The sequence below is a fragment of the Passer domesticus genome, chromosome 11 (genome assembly GCF_036417665.1).
Source record: "Passer domesticus isolate bPasDom1 chromosome 11, bPasDom1.hap1, whole genome shotgun sequence".
Lineage (NCBI taxonomy): Eukaryota > Metazoa > Chordata > Aves > Passeriformes > Passeridae > Passer > Passer domesticus.
Window position 1 is genome coordinate 25,790,746 of NC_087484.1, and position 19,347 is coordinate 25,810,092.

At 46.5% G+C, this 19,347-nt stretch overlaps 1 long non-coding RNA gene across 2 annotated transcripts; it reads right to left on the bottom strand.

Annotated features, from left to right (window-relative positions):
* Positions 1 to 4,898: 4,898 nt before the first annotated feature.
* Positions 4,899 to 19,177, bottom strand: LOC135278255 (uncharacterized). 2 transcript variants are annotated; one of them, XR_010345797.1, is made up of 3 exons: positions 18,992 to 19,177; positions 6,817 to 9,045; positions 4,899 to 4,925 (listed from the first exon to the last, which is right to left on the bottom strand). It is a non-coding gene; the product is annotated as an uncharacterized LOC135278255 (long non-coding RNA). The 2 variants fall into 2 exon arrangements; XR_010345798.1 differs by having other exon boundaries at positions 17,946 to 19,177.
* Positions 19,178 to 19,347: the final 170 nt, after the last annotated feature.

Below are 19,347 nucleotides of genomic sequence, written 5' to 3' on the forward strand. Positions count from 1 at the left end.
TAAAAATATGAAAAATATAATTTATTTTGCGACCGTAAAAACAGTCTCGACAGCCACCACCAAAACGGACAGCGTATCACCCCCGGGAAGTGATGCGGGTGAATGTGAGGAAAGGACCAACTGGCACCTAGACCTCCCCGTCCACACCAACTGCTTCAAGGTAGCAGTTCTTATACAGTTTATTTGGCCACGGCAGAAAGTCTTTGTTTCCTTCTGAGTTCTTCATATTCAAGTTGGTTTCTTTCTCTGGACAAAGCCTCGTCCGGGGGTAGAATGGTCCATTTCCCTGGTTCCCAGAATCTGGCATTCAGATTCGAGGTGTTGATGGTTCTGGTCCCCACAGATAGGCATCTTGTCTGGGCCATCAGCACCTGGCGTCTTCTGGCGTTGGTGCTGATGACTGCTCCTCTCTTCGGACGCAAATGCCGTGATGTCCATCTGCCGCGGTTTCGAGGTCTCGTGATCTCGTCATCCGGTTGGATTTCTCAACCTGAAGGGAACGAAGGGATTCCCCCCCCCCCCCCCCCCTTCTCTCCCCGGTTTACTCTGTTCACATATATATATTTATATGCTGTTTATCTTCACGAATTACTACTTGTATTTCTAACACACACTAATGGGTTTTCTTTCCTTAGAGCCATAAGAAAATTGCACCAAAGTAGTTTTCTCCTTTCTAGAGAGGGGCACACACAGGGGCAGCTGTGTTCCAACATCGCTCGCCCACCTGCTGTCCCCGGCCTGTCCTGCTCTGCCACAGCGCCTCCGTCGCCTGCTGAAACCGGCCCCGCCGGGCTGCCCCCACCACTCTCATTCTTCTCAGTCACCATCCCGCACGGTGCCTGCTCCTTGCAGTGCTGTGGCCCACTGCTCAAGCCCGCCCGTGTTGCTTTGCACTCCTAGCTCCCCTTCAGCCCTCCCCTCTATTTACAGACACCGCCCCGCCCGCTGCTTGCTCCTGCCCCTCGCTCTTCCTGCCGCCGTCGTCCCCCTCACCGTCACCCAGCAGCAGGGTGCTGGCTCAGGGGGCGGCAGTACCGCTCCGTGTCCACAAGGCGGCAGCACTGCCACGGAGCTCAGCCTGGGGCTGTCATGAGCATAACGGACAGGCAGAGAACGGAGGGAAAAAATAACGTCCAATCCCTTTCAAAAAACCCTCTAAAATAATGCCCCCCAAAACCCCAACTAAAACTAAAAAACCCCTGCCTCTAACCAAATGGAAATAAAAAACCCACATCTTTTAAACTGTATAAATTAATTAATCTAACACATCAAAACCACAAAAATAGAAAAACCTCTGTCAACACTAGTGAGCAGTACACACTAATCTCATCACAACATACAAAACCAAAACCTCTTTCTAAAACTAACATAACAAAAATCACAAAGTTTAACCCTATTAAAAACTCAAATAAACTTAACTAAAATAAAATTTAAAAATCCCATTATAAGTAGCCCAAACCCCCCATATGTTCTAAACATAAACTTCCTCCAAAATAAATATTTCAAAACCCCATGAAACTCTCAAATAAACATTTAAAATAACTACTTTTAAAACTTTACACCATTAAACACCTTGCCTAATCTATTTAAAAAAATCCATCTGCAATAAAACTTCCAAAAAACCTCCAAAACAACAAATACCAATTACCAAGTCAACAATACACTGCCAACAATACCAAACAACTCAAAATACTATAATTGTCATCCAGAAAATAATCCATAAACTAAAAAAACAAAGAATAATCAATAAAACCCACTCACCCTTCAACAATCCCATTTAACATGTATGCCAATCTGTAAAAAAAAGACTATAAAATATAATACCTTAAATAAAAGAACTCCAGCTTTAAACACTACTGTGCCAAACATGTTAAAACTCCAATACAAACTGAAATCCAAAACAGCAAAATAATACACCACTGTTAACATTAGCAATACATTTTTCTCCATTCCTGTAACAAAACACAAACCTCAATTTATCTTCACCTAAAAAGTACAGTCTAAAACCAACTACTCCAGTAATAAAAACACAATCATGCCATCTACTATAAACTAATCCAAACTACATTTAAAAAACCAAAACTCCACATTATACACAATGCATCAGCATCATTATATTAAAAAATCATGTCAACACAAATATTTTTTAAAATCATCCAAGTTCTCCTAAAAACTCATTTCAACATCAAAAACCCAAAAAACCTCAAAAAACCAAACCAAGAAAAATTTACTAAAAAAAATCCAATTCCTAAAAATAACAAAGAAAAAACCTTTAAATTCTCACCAAAATCATCAGTAAAATCATGACAAAGTCTTCACCAACCAACAAAAAGACCCCATAAACTTTCCTGTTGTATTGCACTAAATAGTTTATTTACTTATTGTTTTTGCAGTGGGTGTTTGGTAATTTGCAATGATCATCACGGCCAACTTGGGCTGCTTTGACAGTCCCAAATACCTGGGGCAAACTTACATCAGGAACCTGGGCTAGGGACTCTAAGTTTTCTAGGAGAAAAGTGGGCATTGTGGTTCATGGGCCTGTGGCTCTGAGAGGCCATCTGCCTGCTGAGGTTCCACACTGCACAGAATGCCTCCCAGACCCAAGCTGCCATCACTGCCAACTTGGGCTGCTTTGACAGTGCTGAGTGCTTCCTACAAGCTAACATCAGGAACCTGGGCTGGTGAGTTTTGTATCCTAAGGAAAAGGTAGGCATTTTTGTTCAGGGGCCTGTGGCCCTGAGTGGCTAGCTGCCTGCTAAGGTTCCGTATTGCGCAGGATGCCTCCCAGATCCAAGCTGCCACTACCACCTGGTTTGACAGTCCCAAGTACCTGCGGGAAACTGACATCAGGAACCTGGGCTGGTGAGCTTTATTTCCCAGGGAAAAGGGCCAGCATTGTTGTTCATGTGCCTGTGGCCCTAAGTGGCCGACTGCCTGCTGAGGTTCCACACTGCGCAGGATGCCTCCCAGACCCAAGCTGCCACCACAGCCAACTTGGGCTGTATTGACAGTGTCAAGTGCCTCCTACAAACTGACATCAGGAACCTGGGCTGCTGAGCATCGTTTCATAGGAAAAAGGCTGGCATTGGTGTTCATGTGAGGGTGGCCCTGAGTGGCTGGCTGCCTGCTGAGGTTCCACACTGCACAGGATGCCTCCCAGATCCAAGCTGCCACCACCAGCAACTGGGGCTGGTTTGACAATGCCAAGTGCGTCCTGCCAACTGTCATCAGGAACCTGGGCTGGTGAGTTTTGTTTGCCTGGGAAAAGGGCCGGCCCACCCCAGGGTGCTGGGACTTCCAGCAACCCAGTAAGTTCTCCCCTTTTTTGTCTCCCCATTTAAGGATGCTGGGGTTTTGGGGTCCCAGGGGGGTTTGGGGGTAGCTGGGTGATGCTGATGATGGCAATGGAGACCCCGTGCTGGGTATGAACATTCATGAGGGGTTCTCAGGAAGGTTTTGTGGATCCTTGAGTTTTTTTGTGGTCACAGAGGATATTTGCGGGTTCCTGAGTGAAGTTTTCAGGGGTCCTGATGGGGGAATTTGAGTGATCCCAGGGGTGGAAATGGGGGTCCAATGGCTGTTTTGGGGTACCTGCTGGTGACAGAAATGAGAACCTCGTGCTAGGTATGAACCTTGTCAGGGGGGGTCTTGAGGGGTGTTGGGAAGTCCTGTGGGAATTTTGAAGTTCTGTGAGGGTTTGGGGGGGGTCTGTATGGGGTTTTGAGGTCTTTGAGGGTTTTTGGAGGGCCTAGGGATGGTTTTGGGGTCACGGGGATGTTGGGGTGTCCCAGGAGGGTTTGGGGGTCCCAAGAGGGTTTGGGGGTGCCTGATGCCAGTGACAGAGGTGGGACCCCATGCTGGGTATGAAGCTTCTCACTGTGCATGGGCAGCATCAGCATGTTCAGGAAGATCTTGGGGGGCCCGGGGGTCACCCCAAATCCCAGGGGACTCCAAATGCTAAGGGACCCCCCTGAATTCCCCTCACAGCTGTATCTTTTGCGGGCAGGGGGACACCAGCACTCAGCCCCCACCATCACAGGGGGGCTGTGGAGGAAATCTGGGGGTGCATGGGCAGGTCGGGAGGGACCTCCAAAGTCCTGGGAATGGGGAAACACAGGGGAACTCCCAGGAATCCCCACTGGGGGCTATGGGGGGACCCAGGAGGAGTTTGGGGGGGCTATGTCACTATAGTCAGGAAAGGGAACTCCAAGGGTCCCTGGTGTCCCCATTCCCATGAAAAGGTGGGAAACCTGGGCTGGTTGGGAACAGGGGTCCTGGGTGTCATTGGAGTTGAGGAAAGGATGGGCTGGGTGCTGGGAAAGGAAGGAATAGGAGTCCAGGGGTCTTTGGGTGAGGGAAAAGGGGCTCTGGAGGCTGGCGGAGGAGGGATGGCCGGGAAAGGGGTGCAAGGGTTGCTGGTGCCGGATAAGGGGGTGCAGGGTGGAACCTATGCCTGGGAATGGGGTCTGGGGGTCCCCAGGCTCAGGGAAATGGAAGATCCAGGGGCTGGCACAGGAAGAGAGCTGGGAAAGGGTGTGCAAGGGGTGTTGGGGCAGGATAAGGGGTGCAGGGGGTCCCGCACCTGGGGAAGGAGATGCGGTGGGGTCCCAGTGCCCAGGAATTCAAGGGGGCCCCCGGGGGATTCCCCACAGCCCCTCCCAGGGGGGAGCAGGAGCTAGGTTGGGAGCTCTGGGCAGAGAAAAGGGGTGACCCCGGCATGGGGCAACATGGGGGAGTCACACATGCTCCCAGGAGGGACACGACCTCAGGGGACCCCCCCTTACCTTCTCCTGCAGGGGAGGCCGAGCCCCAGCCCAGCAGACGAAGCCCAACACGAAGCTCCCGAGCCCCGGCAGCACCTTGGGGGGCGTCTGGCGGCAGCTCCAGGGGTGGGAGGGGCAGGATCCGGGAAACGGCAGTGGCTGCTGGGAAGAGATTGGCATGGACTGGGACAGGCTGGGATGGACTAGGACACCGGGACACACTAGGACACACTGGGCTACACTGGGACACACCAGGATACATCACGGCCAGGACTGGGACCCACTGGGAGCAAGATCAGAGCACACTGGGAACCAGCAGGGCCAGAACTGGGGCAACAGGGATCATAATGAGACCAACTGGGATTGACTGGGATCATACTGGTGGAAACTGGAACCTTACTGGGCCAAGTGGATATGACTGGAAATGACTGTGAGTATGCTGAGGGCAACTGGGATATACTGGGTATGTCTGTAAACCATACTGGGAATGACTGGGAACACACTGAGAGTGACTGGGAGTGACTGAGTCTACAGTGGGGGCAACTGGGATTGACTGGGACCATGCTGGGGAAGACTGGGATCACAGTGGATTCATACTGGGATCATACTGGGAGTGACTGGGTCTATGCTGGGAGCAACTAGGATCAGACTTGGAGCAACTGGGATCATCATGGCATCAGAGTAGGATCATACTGGGAGTGACTGGGTCTGTGCTTGAGGCAAGTGGGATCACACTGAGAGGAAATAGGACCATGCTGGGGACAAATGGAATCATACTGGGAGCAACTGGCACCACACTGACTGAAGATGACTGGAGTCATTCTGGGACCATACTGGAAGTGACTAGGAGCAGGCTGAGGGCAACTGGGACCATGTCACGGCAACTGGGATATACAGGAAATGACTGGAATCATGCTGGAGTTGGCTGGGAATGGCTATGAGCAACTGGCATCATGTTGGAAGCCACGGGATGTGAGTGGAGGCACACTAGTGGCAACTGGGACATACTGGGAGAGACCAAGAGTGAGTGGGATCACAGAGGAACCATAAAAGAAGCTACAGGAATAATATTGGGCAAATCTGGGAGTGACTGGCATCATACTGGGAGTGACTGGAACCATACTGGGTGTGACTGGGAGCCACAGAGCCCATGCTGGGAGTGACTGGCTCAGCTGGGGCTCAGGGTTGTTCTCCCCCAGGGCTGCCCTGAATACTGTTGCCACCCTTGGCCCCACAGAGCCAAGGGACAGGGCACAGCTGAGGGACAGGGCACAGCTGAGGGAACATGGCCTGGCTGAGGGACACTGATCTCCAGCACTTTGGGCTGTTGCCCTTGGGCTCCCAGCACAGGCCAAGGGGCAGAATCCCTTCCAGAAACTGTTGTTTGCTTTAAGCTTTGCTCTGAAACATTTCCCATGAGCCCCTGCAGTGGCTGCAGCCCAGCTGGGTGCCCAGGGCCACCAAAGACACTCTGGCAGTTCCCTCCTGCCCCAGCAGGGCACAGAACCGCCAAGGAAATGCTCATGCTGGGCTCAGGGCAAGGACAGGGCATTCCCCTGGCCCTGCCACAGGCACAGCAGACCTGGCCTGGGCACAGGATTGGGATTGATGTCCCATGGAATCCCAGTGGGGATTACTTCTCATTGCACTGCTCTCATTGGATTGGTCATCAATTGAAATAATTTTCCCATGGAATTCCCATGGCAGTGGGTTAGGGGGGAGATCCATCCATGGAATTCTCACCTGACTGGGATGAGAGTGAGATCTGGCCATGGAAATTCCATGGCAATTCTTGCATTTCCAAGTCCCCCATTCCCATAGGAATTGCCCTTCCACTCTGACACCCACCTTTGTACTCCAGAGCCTCCCAACCATATCTGATGTATTTTGGGGCACTTCCACACAGGTGTGTGCCAGGTAATGCTTCGTCTGCTCCACCATGATCCCTTTGGATTCCCAGCACCTCTGGGTGATCCAGGTGGCAACATAGGACCCTACAAAGCTCCTGGCTCCCAGCTGGAAGGAGATTAAATCCCAGCTCTTGTAGCCTTACCAGTAGGATCCATGGATGCTCTGTTGGACAGGAAGTCACAGGTGGAAACTACCTGCAGCGCGTGGAGACCTGGGAACGAGGAGAGAATGGACCCATGGAGTTGTGTCCCAGTCCTACAGAGCCCCTTGGAGTTCCCTGGATTTCCATTCCAGCCCCACAGACTCCCCCCATCCCCAGAGATCACATCCCAGCTCCTCAGTCCTCCATTCCCACAGATCCCAGCTCAGCCCCCAGCTCCCCCCACTCCCCCCACTCTGGTTGTACCGGCCCTGTCTCCAGGTCACTGTTGGCCAAAGGGCTGTTCCTGTCCTTGAGCCAGCTCTCTCTATCCCAGTATCCCAGCTCTGGCTATCCCAGTATCCCAGCTCTGGCTATCCCAATGTCCCAGCTCTGGCTATCCCAATATCCCAGCTCTGGCTATCCCAATATCCAAGGTTTGGCTATCTCAATATCCCGGCTCTGGCTATCCCAATATCCTGGAGAACTGGGGGGAGGGGGGGACAAGGAGATTTGGGGGAGGTGGGAGGCTGAAAGTGAGAGTTTGGGGATCCAGGGGGGTCCACAGTCCAAGGAAAGGGGGAACATGGAGAGCTGGCAGATCTGTGAAGGAGGCTCAGGGGCTCAGAGTCAAGGACAGGGGATGCAAGGACTGGGAGAACTGGGATGGGGTGTCCAGGGAATCCAGGAAAGGGGGTGCCAGGGCTCCTCAGTATGAGGAGGGGAGAGGCTGGGGGCTGGGAAAGGCAGGAATGGGGGCCCAGGGGTCCCAGGTCAGAGAAGAAGGTGGGGCTGGGGCTGGGAGAGGCAGGGGACCGGGAAAAGGTTGAATTGGTGCTGGATAAGGGGGTGCAGGGGGGTCTCAGTGCTGGACATAGGGGTAAAAGGGCGTCTGGGTTCTCTGGAATGGGGGTGCAGGGGGATCTCAGGATCACAGAAATGGGGGGGGCAGGGATGTGGAGAGGTAGAGGGGAGTTCCAGGGAGTCCTTGATCCCAGGAAAAAGGAGTCCAGTGAAAGGAAAAGGGGCGCTGTGCCCTTCTTTGCCTGCATCACTTTATAACACTAGTTCTGGAATTTCCCCACCTCCCGACTTGGCTGGACTTTTCCCTGGAATGACCTTTTCGGTGGTCTCCACTGAAGACCCTTCATCTACTGTACAACCACCGTGACAGATGTACTGAGATGGCATAAGCCTCTCCCTCAAGGACTGAGACATGAGATCCCCATATGGAAGAGCTCCCCCTTCCTCCCAAGGACTGAGACTGAAACCCTAACACAGGGGCGAAGGTGTGTGGGGGAGGCAAGCTGACCAAACCAAGATGTTTGCTGATCACTGGACCAAGAAGACAATGGTTCTCTCCCATTGCTGAGAACATGGACTATTGTATCTGTTTCCCCCTCCTTTGCAATTTTCAATAGAGTTATCATAATAAAAACCCCTGAGTTAGCTAGAGATTTTGAGATCTCTCCTGACGTGCATACGTGTGGCAGAGAGAATAGGGACAGGCGATCGGAAGATTTCGGGCTGTCACGGAAACCTGATAGGGCCTCTCTCCCCTGACTACCTAGAGATAAGAGATAGCCGCAGGACAAAAGGCCAAGAATGTAATCCCCCCTAACACGGCCTCCACCCAGTTTCCTTACTAACCATATAAAGCAAAAGTCAGACCCCGGAAGGTAGGAGGACCAAGGGTATATATACTGAGGAGAAAACCAATAAAGGGCTCTTGGACCGTCTATCATATTGATGTCTGCGTGTCCTTAGCCCGAACGGCCCAAAAAGCATTGGGTCGTCGTGCTGCGTTTCCTTGGAACCAGGTCGTCACGCCTTATAAGGCAACACATATGACAAGCTTTGTCAACTGGACTTTGAAGGACTATGTCACTCCATGTTTCCTTTTCTTTCCCCCCCTCTTTTTCCTTATTCTTTCCCTTTTTCCTCATTCCCCCCTCCCTAATGCATTTTGCTGTGGTCATTCAATAAAGGTACATTTGTTCTTGACTATCACTGCAAACCCCCTTGTCATGTCAGTTTTTTGCACCCTGAGATCAGTAACAAACCATCACGAAACCCGTTTGTAAGGATGGCTTGTGACATTAAATTGGTGTCATGGACAGGATTCTGAAGACAGAGGAGTCTGCAGCTTGTGTGTAGTCTGTACCAGGTGGAAGGAAGTTTCATGTCAGCCACACCTAGACCGTCAATTTTCCCAAAAGGGGTTGAACAGACCTAGGAGGCAAGGGGTATGATTAGAATTTCCTGCAAACTGCACACACCTAAGTGAAAAGCATTCTCCATACTCTTTTTGAGGATTCTGTCTCTAGAATTTCACAAAAGATCTCTCGGTGCAAAAGGGGGAAAAACTGTTTCTGTTGTTTTTGTGTATCTGCACTGTTTGGGAAGGAAGGGACAACTTGAAGGAACTAAGCAGAACCTCCCAGGCAGATTAGTTCCTTCACCTACCCAGGGAATTGAGGAGAAAACACAGTAAAGGCCGTGTGGTTGTGTAACATAGCTTGTACTTCCCTGCCATAGTTTTGGTCCCTTCACAAAGAACCATTCTAGTGTGTGTGTGTGTGTGTGTGTGTGTGTGTGTGTGTGTGTGCACTGTCTGGGAAGGAAGAGACGCTTCTGGAGTAATTAAATAGGGCCTCTCAGACAGACTATAGTCTCTTCACCCACTCAGGGAAAGGTTAAGTGAAGGGAAAACACAGCGTGTGATTGCATAACTTAAATACCGCCCTGTTGTGGTTTCTGGTCCCTTCACAAGATGAGTGAAAACCTCAGTGCCAAGGTAAAAGCTGAATTTTATGCACTACTGGCCAAACACAATGCAAAACCTTCACCCGGCAGAGAGGTCTGGGCAGAGAACAACTGGTTTAATTTAGAAAATGTTATTGATAGAATATGCTCTCTGCAACATGAAACGAGACTTGGGTAAAAACAAAACCATCTTATGCTCAGTCTTGGGAGCCTGCCTCACAGCAGCCATAGAAACTTGCTTTAAGCAAAGAAGTGAGGAAATAACAATCATAGACTCCCTTCAAAATCTAGTTGAAATTTTGCAAAAACAATTAAATGAAGAAAGAAATGAGATCTATAAGTTACGAGCCGCTCTTAGAGAGGAACAGGTTAAAAACGCACATAGTGCCGATTCCTCTACAGAGTCAAAAACAGCGGCAGAAGAAAATGAAACTCCTTGCATTAAACAAACCTATCCCCATAAGGAACTTGAAGCAATGAAAAATTGTGGAGAATACTGCTGTCCTTGCTGAAGATCTTTAGTCAAAACAGAATATAATTATATTAATGAGGAGGATCTTGAACTACATATCACAACTAAACAAATACCATTCAGTGCTACCAAAGTAGCTAAACTGAAAAAGGAATTTGGGCACCTCCCACAAGAATTGGAGACAGAATATGTCTTTCGATCTCACTGGTGGGGATAAAATTAAATTAACTGAACAAGAAGACAGTGGGTACTGGGGACATGGAGTTTTCTTAACAGCAGGAGATAAACATGACACATGGTCCCTGACAGAGCGTGCAGCTTTTTGGGCCAGTAGAATTAATCCTTTAGAAAGAGGTGATCCCGTGGCAATTTTTGGCAACACTGATCAGCTTTTGGAAAGCGTTCACAAAGCCGCCTGCTTGCAAATGATTCATGAAAAGAAATTAATTCCTGGCTTTGAATCCTCAGTGCAATTACCTGTGAAACCCAAGCACATGACTCCCTTAATTCATGGGCTCCCAGAAATACTGAAATCAACAGCAATCACTTTACAGAAAACCATAATGGCTTTAAGCCCTTTAGAAAGTTTATATAGATTCCTTAATAATTCCACTGACCAAACTGGATCTACTGTACCTGACTTCACCCCATACTCTTCCCCTTCACAAGCCTCAACTTCTCAATCCGATTCACCTGTCAGTAGCTGTAAAGTTTGGACTTGGGGAGAGGTCGCAGTAGATCTGATTAATTATTGTAGGCAATATGGACATATAAAAACCCCATAGGAAAAGGTAGAAAAAATAAAAGGTGTTTGGTTTATTGGGACTCCTCACACTGAAAATGTAGAGAAAGAAAAACAAATTCTAATTGCAACCGTTGGTGGCTGTTAGGGATTAAAAAGGGAGTCCCCAAAGACATAATGGATGGCTTGCCCCTGGATAAACTGCAGAAAATAATAACTAACTGGCACTATAGAAAGCCAAACACATCGGCCCAGCCCAGTAGCCCCTCCCTTCACAAGAACTAACACACAACACACACACCTTCCTCTAACACGCTACCTCCCTCACAGCCTCTCCCACAGAACATAGGCAACGAGCCAAAATTAACCCTATCCCAGCTTCTCTCTCACAATCTGGCCAGTGGAACATTCACTCTGTCACTCCCACAAAACACAAAATTAATCCTCTTGCAACTCCTCTCTCAGAACATAAGTAACACAACACTCTCACACACCCTCCCACAGACCATAAGCAGTGAACTAAAACCAAAAGGGATTTCTGGAAACTAATATCTCTGTTCCTAAAATGTGGGTGAAGGGACGGAGCTTGGATTTATTTAAGAATGCTCACTAAAAATGAATCTGGAGATATATTAATTACAACTATCACAGGCCCTAAGAAGGTTCTTGTAATCGTTTTAGTCAATACCGGAGCTCAAATGTCTGCACTAATACATAAAGACACCCAGAAATGTGGAGTTATTCCAACTAAAAGACAATGCCGTGTTCTTAACACTCTAGGAACTACAGAATCTATGAATGTTGCCTTAGTCAAACTCACTCCCTGGAGATGAAAATCTCCTAATTGTCAAAATGGTAATAGGGGACATTCCAAATGATCTATTAGGGGTGAATGTCCTAGTTGGAAGACAGTGGGAGGAATCTAACAGTTACCTGTGGTCTTTTGGCACACTGCCATTTAACATTAGGCTACTTCAAACTGCACCCCCACTGACCTTTAGCAAAACAACCAATGTAAAACATACTCTTTACCTTCTGGTGCCAGGGAAGGTATCAAACCGGTTATACAAGATTTGAAGAGCCAGGGCATAATAAGTCACACACTTTCTCCTTACAACTCACCTGTCTGGCCTGTTAGAAAAGCCAATGGAAAGTGGAGATTAACAATGGATTTTCGCCAGCTTAATGCCAACACAGACCCTCTCACAGTGGTCCCAAATTTATCTTGAATTCATAACATCAATCCAAGAAAAAGCTCACTCAATCATGGCAACTATAGATGTGAAAGACATGTTCTTTATGATACCTATACAGCCAGAAGATATGGACCACTTTGCCTTTATATGGGAGGGACAAGAATATACATTTACCAGGCTTCCCCAAGGCTACAAACACTCCTCCACTTTAGCCCACCATGCTTTAGCACAAGAATTAGAAAAAATACCCAAACCTGACAATGTAGCTGTTTATCAATACATCAATGACATTCTGGTAGGAGGTGAGAAAATACAGGCAGTGGAGGAACACCAGCAGAAGATAATGTCTCACTTAGAAAGCCTTGATTTGCAAATTCCCCCAGAGAAAATCCAAAAACCTCCTCAGGAAGTGAAGTTTTTTGGGTATTTGATGGAAAGCTGGCATGACATGTATTCACCCTGATATCTTAACTTCTTTAGATCAGATTAAAATGCCTAAATCCAGGAAAGATCTCCAGCAAGCTCTAGGACTGTTAGTGTTCTGGAGAAAACACATCCCAGACTTGTCAATAATTGCTAGGCCCCTTTATGACTTGCTGAGGAAAGGGGTAAGATGGGACCCCTTCTCAGGAAGAAGCATTACAATTACTGATTTTTGAGGCAACAGCTCACCAAGCACTAGGCCCTATCCATCCCACAGATCCCTTTCAGGTGGAATGGGGGTTTGCCTCCTCAGGGCTATCAGTACACATCTGGCAGCAGGGTCCCAAGGGCCCAACAAGGCCTGTCGGTTTTTATTCCCGTGGTTTCAAGGATGCTGAGAGAAGGTACACCACCTTGGAAAAAGGGTTGTTTGTGATTAGCTTAGCTCTCATAGAAGTGGAAGAAAATCTCACTACAACAACCTCTTGTATTAAGAGGTCCCTTCAAAGTAATTAAAGCTCTAACAAATGGGACCCCCCCGACTGACAGGTTAGCCCAGGAAGCTTCTGTGAGGAAGTGGTATGTCCAAATTGAATATTACAGCAATAATTTTTCAACAGCAGAAGATGCTGCCAAGAATTTGGCAATTCAGGACACTGAGAGCCTGGCTAGCAGCCAAGATAAACCTATCTCTGTAATCAAGGTGGCCTCCCATTCTCCTCCGAACTAGCAGCAAGGTCCTGGTTCACAGATGCCTCCGCAAAACAGGAAGGGAAGATTTGGAAATATAGAGCAGCTGGCTTACACATTTCATCTGGTGAAAGGATTATTACTGAAGGTGAGGGAAGCGCTCAGGTCAGAGAACTCATCACTGTCTGGAGTGTCTTCCAATGTGAAGCACAAAACATTTCTCTTGTCTGCATTTACACCGACTCCTATGCAGTGTACAAAGGTTGTACTGAGTGGCTTCCTTTTTGGCAGCAAAATGACTGGGAAGTTAACAGAATCCCAGTGTTGCAAAAGGAAAAGTGGCAGGAAATCTTAGATATTGCAAGTTGAGGAAATTTTGCTGTTGGTTGGTTGGCTTCTCACCAAACAGATGGAAACCCAGCAGGGGAATGGAATAACAGAGCTGATGAGCTAGCAAGGCTCAGCCCCCTAAAAAGGGAAATAATTACTAGGGATTGAGATAAACTATTAGAATGGTTGCATGTAAAAAGGCAACACACAGGTGTAAAAGATTTGTACAAAGAAGCTCACACTCAGGATTGGCCAGTTACCAGGGAAATGTGTAAAACATGTATATCAGCCTGTGAGCAATGTCACAGGTGACTAGAGAGACATCCTTTAGAAGATGACCCTCTGCATTTAAGAAAGGGTAAAGGCTTATGGGACACATGGCAGGTAGACTATATCAGCCCCTTTAAGAAGTCAGGAGATAAACACTTTGTGCTAGTAGGAGTAGAAATTGTATCTGGGTTGGTTCAAGCTGAGGCTTTTAAAAGAGCTATAATACAGTTAAAGCTTTGCAGGGGTGGTTTGGAACTTTCCCAAAGCTGTAGGAAATTCAATCTGACAACGGGTCACACTTCACTGCTAGAGTTGTACAGGATTGGGCAAAAGGTGAAGGAATTAAGTGGACTTTCCACACACCTTACTACCCGCAAACTAACAAGATCGTGGAAAGGACTAATGGTCTTTTGAAACGACTCCTAAAACCGCAGGAGAGAATTTGGGACAGTCAGTTATAGGAAGTTGTTAAAGGAGTGAACAGTAGATGGGGGGTGAATGGATGTCCCAAAACCACTGCCTTTTACCCAAAACCTCCAAGCATCATTCCCTCACTGCAGGGACCTGACGATCCAAAAATTCCATCACATTACCCTGGACAAACCTGTTCTGGTGGACCTCCCTGCTGTAGAGGAAGTACCACTAGTGCTGAAAACCTCTCTGAATAAATATGCACAAGTAGCCTCTGATGCTCTAGGAAAAGAGCATTGGAAAAATACACACTGGATAATCCCATCATTTTAACTCTTTTCTGCTTCTCAGTGGCAGGATTTGTTTACAGAAGAACTCTGTGGGACATGAAAATTTGTGGTGAAAGCTGTGTGGGGTACTTCCAGGATGAGTGGAGAGATGAGAATCTCGACTCCATGTTTCAAAAGGCTGGTTTATTATATTATGATATATATTATATTAAAATGCTACATTAAAACTATAATAAAAGAATAGAGAGAAAAGGATTCATCAGAAGGCTATAAAGAACAAGAATAGAATGCATAAGACTTGTGACTCTCAGAGTCCGATGCAGCTGCATCTGTGATTGGCCATCAATTAGAAACAGCCAACATACACTAATCACAGATGCACCTGTTTCATTCCACAGCAGCAGATAGTTATTGTTTACATTTCTTTCCTGAGTCCCTCAGCTCCTCAGGAGGGAAAAATCCTAGCAGAGGAATTTTTCATAAAATATAATGGCTACAAAAATTATCTAAGCCATGATAATGCTGGTGATAATTTTCTGTATCCTACCACAACTCCATGAACAAGATTGTGCTGAGTGGTCATGGTCTGAAACTACCATCCAGCACACCAGTGTTCTAGGATCGTATCCCAGGGGTCACCACTGAACCTAGTGACTATAGTGCTGCATGACTCTGAGGTATACTGTCCAAGTGAGTGGCAATGGGATCAGAATGACTGGATTAGAACCCTAACTGGAACAATTGGTGAGTCGATTGTGGTAGCATGCAGAAAAGTGGAAGGATCTCTCCATGAGAAAGCCACCTCCATCACAGTTGCTGAAAATTTTATGGAAGCAGGGGGAAAACATTATCTGGATATCCCTTCAGCGAGACTGTGCCCCACAAAGAAGTGGGAATGTGCCGGACAATTTCCCCTCACTCTCTGTTGCCGGCAGGAGTATATTGGTAATTATACTCTAGGCCTCAAAACTAACAATGTTGCAATTAGAAAGGACTGCAAAAATGAACTGGTTGATTGCTGGCACAGTTTTACTTTGGTTAAACCAACTTATGTGACATCCGCTGGCAAGGTAACTCAACTGACCCGTTAGGTTTGGGAGGCTTGGTCTATAAATTTAAGATAGATGCTGTAACAAAACCCACATTAAATACAACAGTTACGCCCCAATTAGCAGAAGACACCGAGAGCCCCTTTACTGAATGGCCTTGGTCCCAGGCCTTTGTACAATTTACCAGATCCATGGGAGATGTAAAAGGTTTGAACCTATCAACAGTGGTTATACATGGAAATCAGTTATACACTAAGCAGGAATGGGAAAAACAAAAAACCTGGCAGCTTCAGGGAGTAGTGGGAGAAAAAATTAGCATAGGATGCAGAATGATTAACGGAACCACCTTTAATAAAACAATCTCAATCAGTGTTTCAACAAACCAGGCAAACAAACAGCAGCAGCAGGTGTGTATGCACCCAAGCCTACGAGACTGTTGGCACAGTTTTACATTAACACAAACTGCAGAAGTAGTTTGTCTTTGGTCCAAGAATAGTGGAGGCCTTTTTAAAAAATTCATAATAAATGCTATAACCCAATTTTCTACTATCACCACTCCATTCCAACCACCAGTCATGCTCAGACCCAGAATTTTTGAAATTAGACCATATATAATCAGGAAAACTGGTCAGCAACAAATATTGTTCAATCCGGCCTGGTGTCTTAAACAAGTCAAATTGATGATGCAAAACTGTCTCAGAAATTCAACTGGCCTGCTCAGCTTTCTTGCAGACCTCTTTCAAGGGCTGGATGACCTGGCTGCGAAAGCGGAGCTCCTTTAGAAAACGAATGCCAAGAGACATAACCAGTGTTGTGGGAACAGGCTTAGGAATTCTCAACAGTATGGATTCGTAAGTATTAATGAATAAATTGGCTGCTACAACTAAAGATCTGACCAAATTACAGCAACCACTGCAATCATCCTTATTAGCGTTAGGAACACATCAATGGCTGCTATCAAACATACTACCAAATTGGGAAAAGGTAAATGTAGATGATTGCAAATTGGTAATTGACGCACTCGGAGCTATACAAAACAATGTTTCTTTGGCTCTCAACTGTATACAAGTACAATTGTGGATGCAGTCAGTTGCTGCCTCAATTATAAGAGAAGGTGAAGAAGGCACTTTTCCCACTGAAATTCTCAAAATAATTTGGGACAGTGTCACTGATTTTGAAAGAGAATTCCAGTCCTGATGGATCTTGGTGAATTTCACTTATGACCCCATTTCAAACACAGCCACAGCTTTTGTGTTAATCATACTCAATGCTTCAGTACATTTGATTTTTCCTATTATTGCATTAGGGTTGAATCACAATGGAGCTGTTCTCTATCCTTCTGAACATAGAGAATGGGCTCGTCAAATTGGTGAGAAATGTCATTCTGTCAATTTGGAATCCTGTATTGTCTGTGAACAACAAGGGTTCATCTGTGAAAGCAATGCAATCATAGCTCAGGGCATTTGTTTGGACACAGAACAAAATATATGTCACTTTGAAATTCATCCTAACGAGACTTCTGAAACAGTTCTTATATACATAGGCAATGGATGTGCATGTTTTAGAACTACTTGTGATGTTGTATTCATAGAAAATGTAGTAGTGGGTACTAAAAATCATTCAAATTTTTGTGCTTGTAACTTTACCAAAATTGCAGGATGTGATTTTTCTTATGAAGCTCCAGTTACCTCTCACTACCTTTTGCAATCCAGCTACACACTGATTCACAAACTGATGCCTACTCCCATTGGGATAAACTTCACTTTGGTAAAGCAGTTGTTGCTCCATCAGACTTAATCAAAATTTTGGGAAATATCAAGAAAAATGGACAGAAAACCCTGGTAACTGTTCATCACAATGTGAAACAAATACACCATGTCATGGAAAGAGTGAAGAAAGATGCTGAGCACAGGTGGTGGGATACTCTTTTTGGGTGGTTACCAACTGCCACAAGTGTCCTGAACAATCTGTCATCCCATTGTTATTCTTTTGATTCCAGTTTTAATTGGTTTTATTCTATTGGCAATCTTTTTTGTTATGAATTGGAGAATGATGAAATGGTTAACAAGACTGATGTCTGTAGTTAATGCACACAACTTGGCTGATGTCCTCTTTACTGTGGACATCCCCAAGACTGTTGACACAAAGCAATTATGAATTAGTATATGTGTTTTGGAAAAACTCTTGATTTTCTCTTTTGTGATTTTGTTAAAATTATTTCTGATTTTTAGTTGAATTGTTTTGAAGAATTATTTTAAAATAATACTCATTTTATGATTTGTTTATTGCTTTTTCCTTTTAACCATTTGCAATTTGTTTTAATAATTTAAAAATTGTTTAAAATAATATTATTTTTAATTAATATTAATTATGTTTATTGTTTCCTTTTCCCCCTCCTTTTTCCTATACTTTCTTTTCCTCCTTTTCTCTCTCTCTCTCTCTCCCTCCCTGTCTTACTGTCTCTGTTTTGTACGACAAGTCCTGAAGACTTACAATGATGCTCCAGAAATCTGCTGATGAAGATCCTTTCAAGACAATCATGAGTCAGGGGGTCGTGTAAGTCTCTGTCTGAAATTTCTCTCATTTGCCTCATGATCATTGTGAAAAGGACAGAAAGCGGGACTACCAAAAAAAAGAAGGATCCTGTTTTGGGATCCTGGTCCTGCCTGAATTGTCACCCACCAAGACCCGGAAGCCTGAGCAAAGCTTGTGTCTTGCCAGGTCATTGTTCACAGGTGTGTTTGCCCACCCCATGGAACACTGCACCAACTGAAAAGAGAAAAGGGGCACTGTGCCCTTCTCTTCACCTGTATCACTTGACAACAGTGCTCCTGGAATTTTCCCACCTCCCAGCTTGGCTGGACTTTTCTGGAGTGACCTTTCGGTGGTCGCCACAGAAGACCCTTCATCTACCACCCCTTCTACTGAGGTGGTAGAAGCCTCTCCCTCAAGGACTGGGACATGATGGAAAAGCTCTCCCTTCCTGCCAAGGACTGAGACCGAAACCATCTAACCGGGGGAAGGTGTGAGGGGGAGGCAAGCTGACCAAACCAAGATGTTTGCCTGCAGGTTGTGACCACTGGACCAAGAAGACAATGGTTCTCACCTACTGCTGAAAATATGGACTATTTGTACCCTTCTTCAATAGACTATTCTTTATTACATTTGATTTGATTTTTAAACGTGTCCCCTTCCCCCAGTCAAAAAGACTATAATAAATATTAGAATTGACTAGCATCCCTGAGATCTCCCCTGATGTGACTATGACAAGCTCCGTCGACTGGACTGCAAAGGACTATATAGTTCCACGTTTGGTAGCTATATACCTTCCTTTCTCTCTCCTCTCTTTTTCCTTATTCTTTCCCTTTCTCCCCAGTTCCCCCCAACACATTTTGCTGTGGTCATTCAATAAAGGTACATTTGCTTTTGATTATCACTGCAAACCCCTCTTGCTGTGTCAGTTTTTTGCACTCTGAGATCAATTAACAAACCACTATGATACCCATTCGTGAGGATGGATCGTGACACTCTTCACTGACCTCTGTGTCTTCATGTTGCTCCTCTGTGTGCCTTCACTTTGTCCTTTTCTCTCACTCAAGGGAGGATGGAAGCACTGAAAGAGTTAATATCTCACCCAGGGCCTGCAGACGGTTATGTGACCGCGTCTGGGCTCAGTCCTTGCGGCCGGAGCTGTTTTACCATGGAGGTTTCTGCAGCGGCTGTGCTGGGGCTGTGTCAGGATGGGCCACGCTGGGGGGAGGGCCATGATCTCAGCAGCCAGGCCAGAACACAGCAGCAGCACGGCCGGGGCCGATGGCTTCTCCTCCCCCTGCCCAGTGGTTGTGGGTGAACCCCAACAGTGGCAGAATCTTGGCCGAGCCGGCCCGGCCTGGGG